Source organism: Henckelia pumila, chromosome 4, assembly GCF_033568475.1.
Source record: "Henckelia pumila isolate YLH828 chromosome 4, ASM3356847v2, whole genome shotgun sequence".
NCBI lineage: Eukaryota > Viridiplantae > Streptophyta > Magnoliopsida > Lamiales > Gesneriaceae > Henckelia > Henckelia pumila.
Genome location: NC_133123.1, coordinates 156,961,402 through 156,974,644, shown reverse-complemented (window position 1 = coordinate 156,974,644; position 13,243 = coordinate 156,961,402). Strand labels below are relative to the sequence as shown.

At 28.8% G+C, this 13,243-nt stretch overlaps 1 long non-coding RNA gene across 1 annotated transcript; it reads left to right on the top strand.

Moving 5' to 3' along the window:
* The first annotated feature begins 10,301 nt into the window (after positions 1-10,301).
* LOC140894505 (uncharacterized) lies at positions 10,302-12,869 on the top strand. The gene is made up of 5 exons (XR_012153845.1): positions 10,302-10,407; positions 10,854-10,950; positions 11,751-11,820; positions 11,902-12,013; positions 12,733-12,869. It is a non-coding gene; the product is annotated as an uncharacterized lncRNA (long non-coding RNA).
* Positions 12,870-13,243: the final 374 nt, after the last annotated feature.

Here is a 13,243-nt window from a genome sequence, read left to right as displayed (position 1 = left end):
GAATGTTGATCCTTTGGATGAAGTGGTTAAAAATAACTACAAATTCTTGTTTATGATAGGAGAATAAGCGAATACAAAAAAATGCTCAAGAAAGAAAGATTAACAAAATAAGAATGTGTATTCCAATAAAAAGTTAAGTTAGGCACCGCCAAAAGTAAAGGAAAGCAAAAAATGATAGATACTGATTATGGAGAAGCTTTTGGTAATTACAGAAATAGATAAAAGCTTAGAGTACGTGGATCAATCAAGATTAAATAAATAACATGACTGATTGTATTAGTTGTAATAAACATTATTATATATTCATAAACATTACCTGAAATAAAAATTTTGTTTTCCTTAATTCAAATACTCATTTGAGTTCGATATGATTTTACCAAATAATCTTAGATATTATCTATATTTGTTCCATCTTTTTTATTTTGATTTATTGGAAGTATCATTTATCTTATTAGACTTCAAAATCTAGCTCTTACACATGCAAATTTCTAATATATATATATATATATATATATGTGTGTGTGTGTGTGTGTGTGTGTGTGTGTGTGCGTTGCACGTAGCAAAGCAATAAAACCGATATTTCATATTAATAATTATATTATATGTTAAAATAAATAAATCGGTCAACTCTATGTTGAGTTCAGCTAAAACAGACAAGAGTTGAATTTAGACAAATTAAAAAGATGAGAAATAATAGAACAAAAATGATATGAGTCTTTATTTATAGACGAGACATGTGTTAACGTTTCTACAGTATGATTGTTCAAACAGTAGCTTTGTGAATTCGCGTAATTGAATTTATCGTTCTTTCTTTTGTCAAAACTTATAGCACACCAAACATAAAATCGAATATTAATTTACAGAGATAATAATATTTATAAATTATAATAAAATTGTTAACATCTCACTATACTGATACAAATGACTTAAAAATAAGGTTCTAAAAAGCGTGAATTGTGATGAAACATCACGAAAGCATCAAGCATTAGAAAATTAAGCGAGCTTCATACGAAATTAAGCATGAATTTTTTTATATTTTTATTATAATTCTAGTTATATCAAGTAATTAATAGATTAAATAATATATAAACTTAAAATTGAGAATAAATGCATAAATTTTCAAGTTATAAAAACATGAATCTCAAAATCACTAATTGTGTGGAGAAAAACTTTTTTCGATCGCAGTTGGATCAAATATCATCTTTAAAATTAGTAGAAAATAGCATGTAAAAAAACATAGACATTTAAATAATACATCATACAATTTTTTTTATTTAAATATCCATATACTATTTTGTAAAATTTATTGAAAAACAGTTTATAATAAACAAGAATATTTAATTAAATTCATAATTACAACTCAAATAGTGTATATGTTGCGTATTTTTATGCCCACAAGTGCACGATGTCAAGTTTTAATATAGAGTAGGTAGAGTATCGTTCCCACGAGAATTAAAAATTTATATTCACAATAAATACTGTAATTAAAATAATCTCAACTTTGTTTAGAAAATCAAAGTTTAAAATTTAATAAACTAAAATAAAAGAAAGAATCCAGAATTTCAAGGATGGCTTTGGGTACACGATCTGAGACGGGTTCTAAATACAAGATATCACTCGATTTTCATTCATGTGAATCATATAAATTGATTATATCATCTATTCCAATTTATAGGCCAAGAACCCTTAATTTTTATTTACTACCTCTCCCGAGCGCCAAGTAAATGTTATTATTCTAATGCTAATTTCGATATCCATATCAGAAATCAAACAAAAAAATAATTTAATCAAGTTCTATGGTTCTATTTCAATGACCTCAAAGGAATTTGTAAGCCTCCCGAAGTCTACAAAAATCCTAGGTTGTGTTTTTCTATGATCCTATTCAAAATCTCCTCTCCCGAGTGCCTGATTTCAAATAAATATAACAATTAAATTATTGATCAAGTAATTGAAAGACAATCAAAACAGGAATACACAAATAAATTATTAAGAATAAATAATAGTAGGCAAAATAATAGTCAAAACATGAAACTCCAATCAAGATCCGTCAATCTCTAGAAACAACCAATAAGTTTATAATGAAATAATTAAACACATAGACATATTCAAAAATCTCATAATAAATCAAGGCAGATAATAAAAATCACAGAATAAAATTGATTCTCCGTCCCAGTTGAATTTCCTCTTTCTTTTGATTTGATTATCCCTTGTCGTTCGTTCCCACGTCTCAAATCTGTGTCCCAAGCCTACTTGAATGCGTAGTTGTGTGTGGTTTTCTTGTTTGAGTGCCGCTTCTTCTCCTCTCGATTCTCTCCAAAGTGTGTGTTGTTCTGCGGCTCTCTTGTGTGGTTCTCCCCCTTTGATTGTGTCCTTGAATTCATTTTTATATGTTCTCGAAGCCCTCCAAATAAAGCCCGACAAATCATGTATTTTAAAAACTCAAAAATCTACAAAATTCACGCACAAAGCGGCGCGGGCGCGCTAGAAAACAGCGAGGGCGTGCTTGAGCTTCGACTTTGCACTTATTTTCACGTTCAGGACAGCGCGGCCGCGCATGCCTCTCGCATGTGCAATTTTGCAACGCGCGACAAATTTTAAAAAAATCATATCTCACAATCTAACCATCGGATTGAGCTGAAATTTTTGAAAAAAGCTTCAAAACATCCTAAATTTTATTATGAACGGTGAAGATCTTATTTAAATGCCTCAATCATTCCCAGTAATTTTCTGAAATTGCTACTCCAAAATTAATTCTTCCGTTTTGTTCTCGGTACTTTTTCCCCCATCCTTGCATCTCACAAAAACAACAACTAATACGCATAAAATCCACTCGATACATCACAAAATCCAAGTAAAATCATATATAAATTAAGTGCATAAATTGCACTTATCAGTATACAAAACAATGGTATTTAAATTAATCATAATTGGAGCTCATATTTATATTACTAATATATATTATATAATCGATAATAAATAATAGATCAACAAAAAAAATAATGTGTAAAAAATTGTTAAGGTGCATTAATTGTCTCTGTTTGGTAGAGCGATTGAACCGCATAATAGTTGGGCTGCTCTGCGATATTTTAAAAGATTTATAAGGTCAAAATTTTACTATTATGCATCTTAATATCGAAAAATTCACTAAAAATATATTGATTTATATTTTAGCTCTCCTGTTAGACAATCTAGTTTTGATGATTTGATGCCTTCAAGAATATCAGTAGATAGAAGTAAATGCAACATAATATTTTTTTCCAACAAAATATGTCAGATGACCTTTAAAAGAGAAGTAATAGACATTAACAAATATTCACCGGTTACAAAAGATAAAGAATAAATTCAGTAAATTGCTTTGCATATCTCATGTGTATTATTTGTTATATAATGTTCCTAGTTACGAGTCAATTTATTTTAATTACAACTCATTCATTGGATCGTACAGAAGCATTTATTGTCGTCACCATTTTTGGAATAAATCATCTTTAAAAGACCCAAACATTTATAGTTTATCTCAAGTCTTGGATCCATTATGTAAAGAACGTCTGATCAAATTCAGAATATTTTTTGTGCTACTGTTTTTCATAAACAATTATTGTATCTCTTGTAAAGTGTGAAGAAGTTGTTATATGAGGAAATAATTTTTTCCAAAATTTTCAATATTGATTATCATAGTTTGTTGCTTGCTAGGAGCTTCAATAGTCAAAGGTAATATTGTTGAAGTAGATTTGTATATCATCTGTGCCTATCAATTAAATATTGGAAACCAAAACACATGAATATGATATAGTTTATATTTTTATTTAAATAAATAATTTAATCATAAAATTTATGGTTAATGACTACAAGTAGACTAAAGAAATTAGAAAATCTGAAAAAGACATATAATTTTATTTAAACATATAATTTATAGCTAATTGCCAAGAGTAGAATAAAGAGATTACTTGTTGTGCGGTTTAAAAGATTTGAGTTGCACCATTACCACCAGCTATAGCTTTTGATACATAGACAAGTGTTCGGTCTTACGGTTATCTTGTAATATTAACAGAAAAAATAGTGTGTAATAAATGATTAAATATATTTTGTATGAAAAGTTAAATCAAATAAAAAAGATCAAATAATAAATATCAAATAAGAAAAAAAAACAAATAATAAATAGTAGATGTAAAAATATGAAAATGTAAAATAGAAAATAGTGTATAAAAAATAAAAATATTTAAGTTAATTCATAATTATTACGTACTCATATGTTTATAATAGTAATAAAATAGATATTAGATATATTATAAAAATTAAAATAAAATAGATATAAGATAGATTAGAAAAATTAAAGTACATTATACAAATTTTTATTTTAAGTATTTATATACTATCTTATAAGAGTATTATTAGTATTCCATGTACGTTCATATGTGAATTATAATATCGAATAAAATAAATTAGAAAGTTTATGTAAAAAAAATTTAAGAGAATATCAGTAGTTTTTTATATTTGAAAGAATTTATGATATACTTTTAAATAAATGAGTGCATGATATCCATTTTAAATAAATTAGTTAAATGAAAAGTCACATAAATAAATTTTTGAAAGAGAAAAATGCATTAATTATTTATTAATGAGATAAGGGTAGTCAAGTAAATCCACAAATGAACTCTCATAAATAAATTATTGAAAGAGAAAAAAAATATTAATTATTAGTAAAAAGAAAAAGATAGTCAAGTAAATTCACAAATGAACTCACATATTTATATATGTGTAATAATAAAATATTAAATAGTAGATGGAAAAATATAAAAGTGTATAATATAAAAATAGTGTGTAAAAAATAAAATATTTAAGTTAATTCACAATTGTTACTCATATGTTAATAATAGTAATAAAGTAGATATTATATAGATTAGAAAAATTAAAGTACACTATGTAACTTTTTTATTTTAAGCAGTATTCATACACTATCTTATAACCTTTTGAAGTTAAGTATGAGATAAATAATGTAAAGATAAGTAATATATTGTAATAAAAGTAAATAAAAATTATAGTTAATATAATATTTGATTTGATTGATAGATTATAGTATGTTTGATTTGATTGATTAAATTTTATATAAAAATAGTAAATTACCACTTTGACCTTTTAATAATTAATAAAATATGGATATTATTATTTATAAAGGGTAATATAATAATTTAAATTTAATGATTTGATTGATGTAGGATAAATAATTAATGATTTGATTGATGTAAGATATATAATTAATGGATGGATAAATAATATGACAAAAAGAACGTAAGATGAGATAAGATAAGTTATACATAGATTAATAATATGGCAAAACAAACGGTACCTAAGAGTATTATTAGTAATCCATCCATGTACTTGTTCATTTGTGAATTATAGAATCGAATAAAATAAATTAGAAAGTATGGTAAAAAAAATTAATAGTCACATAAATAAATTATTGAAAGAGAAAAACACATTAATTATTTAATAATGAGAAAAAAGTAGTCAAGTAAATTCACAAATGAACTCAAATATTTATATATATAATAGATAAATATATAGTCACACATACGTATTGAACCGTAGTTTATAACCTCGAGATCTATTACAATTTTTTTATATGACAGCTAGCATTAGTTTAATAAAAACAAAGAGAATTCTGAAAATTCACTTAAAAATATCAAAGCAATTTTTCTAATCCTCTCCTACTTAGAGCCCGTTTGGGAACAATAGATAATTTAAGAAAAGCACTTTTTTTTATAAAAAAAAAAAAAAAAACACTTTTGTGATTATTTTAGTGTTTGGAAGGGCTTCTATTTAAAGCACTTAATTAAGCTATAATTGGGGCTTTTTCAGAAGCCCAAAAATATGGCTTTTTTAAGTACTTTTATAATTTTTATTTCTAGATAAGTGTTTTTCATTTGTTTATCCAAACACAAATAATATTCATCCAAACACATTCATCAATTAAACAAATGTTTTTCATTTGTTTAACCAAACACAAAAATACTAAAACTTTTATTTAAAAAAGTACTTTTAAAATTCAACTTTAAAAAAAAAATTTAATAAAAATATACGGTTCCCAAACGGGCTCTTATAATAGTAATAGATATTAAAATTGATAATGATATACTTTAATTGATTGTACTTATTTTTTGTAGCATTTTTATTTCATAAATTTGTAACAAAATGTTAGTTAAATTTGTTGCTCACATTAATTAAAATATAAAGATACACGAACCAAATATTTAAAAATAACTTATACTTTTGTTTCGTCTTAATTCATATTTTATTTGATCCCATTTATCGTCGTTATTTTTAAAAATCTTCACATTACGTATATTCTTAATTTTATTATCATAACTTACAAAACTATATTTTTTAAGTCAATCATAATATCTTAGGAAAGAAATATCTAGTAAAAGGTTTTTTGTTTTAAGATAACGTATTATTTATAAAATTTATAATTAATATATTTATTAATTAAATTTATTTAAAAACAAACTCGACATAATTAATTTAATGTTTAGTGTTTATCAACATAATATAAATAAGTGTTAATAATCCTAGTGTGTGTGTGTGTGTATATATAATATAAAATGACAAATTTTAATTTTATTCTAAATTATTAAGAAATTTAGTATTATATCCTAAACTTAATATAATTTTGGCAAATCAAAATTTTTACATCCCAATAATTTATGTTTTTGAAAACCAATATTCTACTATTTAATTTGAATGTACATACTTAAACATGGTATAAAATATAAATAATATAAAATTTTGTTGCTATTTGTATTATATATATATATATATATAAATTTTCATCTGCCCATTCAATGATGTCCAACTCATCCCCGACAACTAAAACCCGGTAGTGGGTTTTAGTAATATGAATTTTTTTTAAAAAAAACAACTGAAACCCGGTAGTGGGTTTTAGTGGTCGGGGACGAGTTGGGCAGGAATGGTTGGGTAGCTGAAAATTACTTATATATAGAAATTTTCAGCTGTCCAACCAAAGATGCACAACTCATCCCCGACAACTAAAACCCGGTAGTGGGTTTTAGTGATATGAATTTTTTTTAAAAAAACAACTAAAACCCGGTAGTGGGTTTTAGTGGTCGGGGACGAATTGGGCAGGAATGGTTGGGCAGCTGAAAGTTACTTGCTACATCTTAAAAACCCGAGTCCACACTTGCTACATCTCTCTCCCGAGCTATCAATGTCGTCTTTGATACGCTCCTGCCCCATCTGTTGCCATGCACACATACAAAACAAAGCAACAACCGGATAAACTCTGGTGAGAAATTATCTCAGTATAAGCAACATATAAAGCGTTAAATAAATCATAATGACTCTATTCAATCAACTCAAAAAATAGAGTAAATAACGCTTCTTTCGATCGATCGGGAATTGATTCATATATTGTCATTGCCGTCAAGATTCGTATCCGATCTTGACATGGATATCCATTTATCGTAACCATTCTCGAGCTAGAAAATAAGGTTAACCACAACCTTGGCATATAATCAGTTTAGTATAACATCATATCGACTCAAATTCAAAGATCCACTACCTGGGATGGATCGACAACATCAAAATCAAAACAAAGCAATAAATACGTATGTGATTTTGGCGGAAGAACTCAAGAAGAATCGATCTTGAGTTTCAAACTTCCTGACTCTCGATGTCGTCATTATACCTTCATATTTCTTCTGTTTTGAACGCTTCAAATCTGAAACATAGCATCAAAACATTCATATCAATCTTCATTCTATTCAATCATTCCAAATTTGGTTCAAAATCATCAATCTAACTTCATTCAAAATCATTTCAAAACTCAACTTCTTCTTATTCGGTACAACTCGGAGTCGTGAGTCGTTAGCCTTCGAAACTCATCTAAAACTGAGAAATAAAAATGCTATATCATCAATAACATTTCAAATAATGTCTTATATCAGTCATAGGCTATCAAAACGGTCCAAAAATACGAATCGACGGCGTAGCGATTAAAAATCGGTAACCGATGAAATATCGAATTCGAATCTAACTTATTTAACTTCAATCCAATTCATACGTCCATTCCAAATCATTAATACATCATTCTTATCCTTATAACAGCAGCTAAGTATATCAAATACAAGCTGGACATCATAACAAGTTCATTCCTTAATTCATTTGCAATCCGGCTTCGATATCGAACGACATACAACTCAAGAACACAAACATAAATTCATAATCTGATCTCTGCCAAGTCTCGATTCTTAAAACATGCCGAAATAATAAAATACTTACATCAAATCGAAATTCTCGTCACAAAGATTCCAGAACATCTTTCGGAATCGAAATCGGACGATCGGATCAAAGGTTACGGCGATTTGAACAATCGGAATCAAAAGGAAATAAAGAGAAGCTCGGTTCCTGTTCTCAATTCTGAATTCCTTAACAAATATGCACGTGTACATGCTGATAATCTGATTAAAAATCGGATATATGTTGCATAATTGCAATTTAGTCCCTCAAGTCTTCATTAATTGCAATTCAGTCATCGGTCCTCTTTTTAATTCAATTTCAATCCTAAATAATTTAAGAATATTATAATTTAAATCGAAACTCTAAATATTCTCAAATTAAATATACTCGGATTAAAATTAAATAAAATCGGATTAATTAAATAATCTTGGCCTTTTGCACTTTAGCCCTTCAAACTTCGATATTAGCAAATCAGTCCCTGATTGGGTTTTATCTTCAACTTTAGTCTTCGTTAATTTCCAAAACATGAAATTTAATCTTAAATCCCATAAATATTCAAATCGAATATTTATTCTTTTAATTTAAGAATTCTCGGAATTTAATTCTCAAAATCTGTAAATTCTCAAATTAAATATTTTCGGCTCGAAAATTAAATCTCTCATTTCCATAACTTCTTAAATCAATATTATCCCATAATATGGAATTTAATTCTCAAATCCCATAAGTATTCATCTAATATTTCTGGGCCTTACTCGCTCGATCGGTAAGAATTCACCGATCGAGCGAGACCAAATTGTGTTCAGACCCGAGAGCATGATTTTCTTGCTCGCTCGATCGGCTGATTTTGCCCGATCGAGCGAGGCTCCGATTTTTTTTTTTAAAAAAAATTTGGCTCTTGATTTATTATTCTTTAATTGTTTGATTAATTGTTTAATTAATCATTAGTTGCCCTAATATGAGATTAGTAACCCGAGGTCCCCACAACAGGTCGTCTGTATGTCATCTGGACCACAAATTCCACTACTTACATCAATTCCATGTGGTCTATGTATAGAAAGAGCTTCACATACATTCTTAGGGTTGACTCCTCCAGCAAGGAACCATCTTTTTTTGGTTGTAATCGGTGGAAGCTTAAATTTTGACAAATTAAACTCTTTACCCACTACAAGAAAAATGCTAATCAACAACACTCAATCGACAATGGTTTTATGCCAAAACCGTTGTCTTTCACCCAATAACAACGGTTTTAATCAAAACCGTTGTCTTTGGGCGTTTTCTCAATAAAAAAGACAACAGTTTTTTAAAAACCGTTGTCTTTTGGGGGCATAAGACAACAGTGTTTTAAAACCGTGTCTATGAGCGTTTATTTTGGGCCTACAACAACGGTTTTTATTGACTGTTGTCTATGAGCGGGTTTTTATGACCTACGACAACGGTTTTAATTAACTGTTGTCTATTAGCGTGTTTTTGGGGATCTACGATAACTTTTTAAAAAACTGTTGTCTGTTCTCTTTTTTTTTAATACATATACATACATGATTTTTTCTCTTTCTTTTTTTAATTAATAATAATTAATAAATACATATGCATACGCTTAAGAGGAGAGAACACGGAAATAAAAGCTAAACCCAATCCGAAAATCCCTAACCCCAACCCTCTTTTAATTTCTTTCCTTATTTTTTTAAAGGAACTTACGCAGCTTCCTCTCTCACGATTCCCCCAAAAACCCAACCCTAGCCTCCCACTTTTTGCCGTTGATCCGCTACCATCGAAGTGGAAAATCTGTTATTGGAGCTAGAATTCGGTTAGATCTGTCGTAAGCTTCGTTTTGATGCCAATATAACATGGAATCGCGACATGAAGCTTGGAATCCATCGCCCTGTTCGACCATAGTTGCGCAAGTAGTAGTTTTTCCCATTTTCTTTTAATTTCTCTTTTTCGATTCTGAGTAAATTGGCTGCGTACGTGTGTGAAATCTATTTTCTTTATTTTTTTCGTCGTGTCCAGCCTGTGATTTTGTTGTGGTATCCATGTTTGTTTTTTGCAGATTTGTGGGGCACGGATTCGATCTGCATAGGCTGGAGCCTTTCTATCCTCTCATCATCGGTGGTATCGATATTCCTCATGATCGAGGCTGCGAAGCTCACTCCGACGGTATCAATCAATACACGTTTGACGTTTATGTTTCTCTATATAGGCTATTTTAGATGGTTCGTTTGGGAAGAAAATTGTAATTTTTTCAAACATAAAATAAAATTTATTTATTTTGGTTCATGATCATCCCCACTTCTGCTGCATCCGTCCTTGTGTATGTTTTGCTTGGTTACTGATTTTGTTATGTTGAAGGCATTCGTTTTTTACAATCTCATGGTTTCATGTTTAGTTTAGATAGTTGAATGGTGAAAGCCTGTATTTTTTGCAACTGATTTTGTTTGGTTAAATTCCATAAACAATAATTGAGGTTCTCTATTCGATTTTTAACTATTATGTTGCAAGTGTTAAGCCCAATATTAATTGTGATCAAATTTTGAGATTTTGTTTCTTCTGGCACGTGAAACCTTTGTATTTAAGATTCATAAATTCATGGTACAACCACGCAGGAACCTATTATTTCCAGTTTTACAGCCCTGGAGCCCGACCTTTGCATCACTGCTGCGTATGGAAATATTTTACCAACTACATTCCTTACATCTATTGGTTAGTGAAACAATTCAATTTAAGAATCAAGTGTTTGAACATGAAACTTGATGCTTCATCAATTTATGACATGTTTGGCATTGATTGGAAGGTATTCAATCCAGTAATGTAATTATATTTATCTCCGTCTAATTTCTTCTTTTAGTGGAATGTTTTGCTAAAGTTATTGTTAAAATGACGAGATATGCTAGCAACCTTTAGATGCGAGAGGTAGATGATGTGATGATAAAAGCATGAGCCTAATCTACTCAAAATATATTTAGTGTACTACTGGGGGAGAGGTGGTGTCATTCAACTAATTGGGCTTTGACAAGAGGCAAATGAACGTTGCATCTAATTTATTGATGGTCTTGGTACCCTTCAGATAGCAGAATCTCATTGGTCAGCTCTATATCAACACAAAGGATAATTCGTATGCACATATGCTTAACGTAATTAAATGTTAGTTTTAAATCTTTCTAGTTTTCTATTTTGAAATAAAATCTTTAGGTTTTTTTATTATGATTAACAAATAGTTTTGTTATTTTTCAAATTTACTAAAATAGGTTATGTATATTAACTTTTCATTTACTGAAAGATGGGGTATTTTTGTCCATCCATTAAATGACCAAGGTGATTATTCCAAGGGGTCGATGCATTATTATATAGTATAGATTCTAATTTATTGATGGTCTTGATACTCTTCAGATGGCATTATCTCATTGGTCAGTTCTATATATCTTGCTGTAGAAACATTATAGATTTCGTAGGATGTTTTCTTGCTCAGAAACTTACATCCAGCTGCCTCTGAGTTGTTTCAGGAACAGTGAACATACACCAAGCTTGCTTCCTCTCTATTGTGGGGCAGCACCTGTTCAGAAAGATCTGAAGGTTCATACTCCACTTCGTTTTTAGATTGTTATTTGTCAAGTTCTTTATTCTCAAATGTGAACTCATCAACTTCTTCAATAGGTTACATGATGGTATCAGAGAAACAAGGGTGTCATTAGCATATACTGTGCGTGAACTGGATGTTGGACCTGTTATTTCCTGTGAAAAAGTGGTGGTTAATGATCAAATAAAGGTATTTACAACATGTATTACTTTTTTAATTTATGAAAGTCATCTAAGGTTCTGCTACAGATAGCCACTTGTGTATTTTACAACATTTAGATAACATGTTTGGAACAAGATTTGATGAAGAGACTTAAGTTTGGATCTCCTTTAATCATCTTAAACTGTGCGTCATCTTAAGTTTTGATATCGTATGTTTTTTTTATGCTAATCCGAAAAAAAAAGCAATAATTGTTTATGCTTTATATTTGTGGGTGAATTGTGCTTGGATAGTTAGCTCACTCTTATCAAATTTGTGATGTTAACTAAGGTAGGTTCAAAAGTAAGCACATATTTATTTGTGCAGAAAAATAATGTTATTCAAATCTCTCATATCAATTGTCGTTATATCTAATTATTTTGATGAACTGATCACTTTATATTTACGTGTTACGGCTTGCTTTGAACTAAGAAATTCATTCTAGGCTAGATATATCTGAAACTGTCTGGAAGAGTTGCACTAGCTGTCTAAGTTGTATCTCTGTGTAATGGGCAAGAATTAAGGACAAACTACTGATTTCAATAATGATATGGTAATTAATTCTTAAGATTATGTTTCTGGATAGGTTAAAGACCTTCAAATTGTCTCAAAACATATGCATGCAAGCTTCACATTTATATTTTCTATTAATTTCAATACTTATTAATTTAAATTTGATAGATATAACAAAGTGTGTTTTTCTGTTGCAGTATGAGAAGTTGATGAAGACAAGGTCTTATCTTCTCTAAAGCAAGATGAGATGTTCATTAGAGAAAAGAGATTGTTCAAAGTGTATTTTTTATTATGCATTGAATTATAATTGTAACTTTGAGTTATTTGTAATAGTGAAAAATTGTATATTAAATTTAATTTTTCAAAATTAAATTTTGAATGATTTATAATATTTGAAATTTATATTTTTTTTTGTTTTTTATATTAAAAAAGACAACGGTTTTTTTTGTTGTTGTAGGTCGTTTAAAAATGTTGTTGAAGACTCAATTATTATGAAGACATGCTCAAAGACAACATTTAAAAACCGTTGTCTTTGAGAGATAAGACAACGGTTTTCACCATTTTAAAACCGTTGTCTTTGTCAGAAAAGACAACAGTTTTTAACTGTTGTCTTTAAGCGCTTCTTTTAACAACACCACCTTTAACAACAGTTTTAAACTACCCACGACAACGGTTTTTCACTGTTGTTGTTAGCCTTTTTTCTTGTAG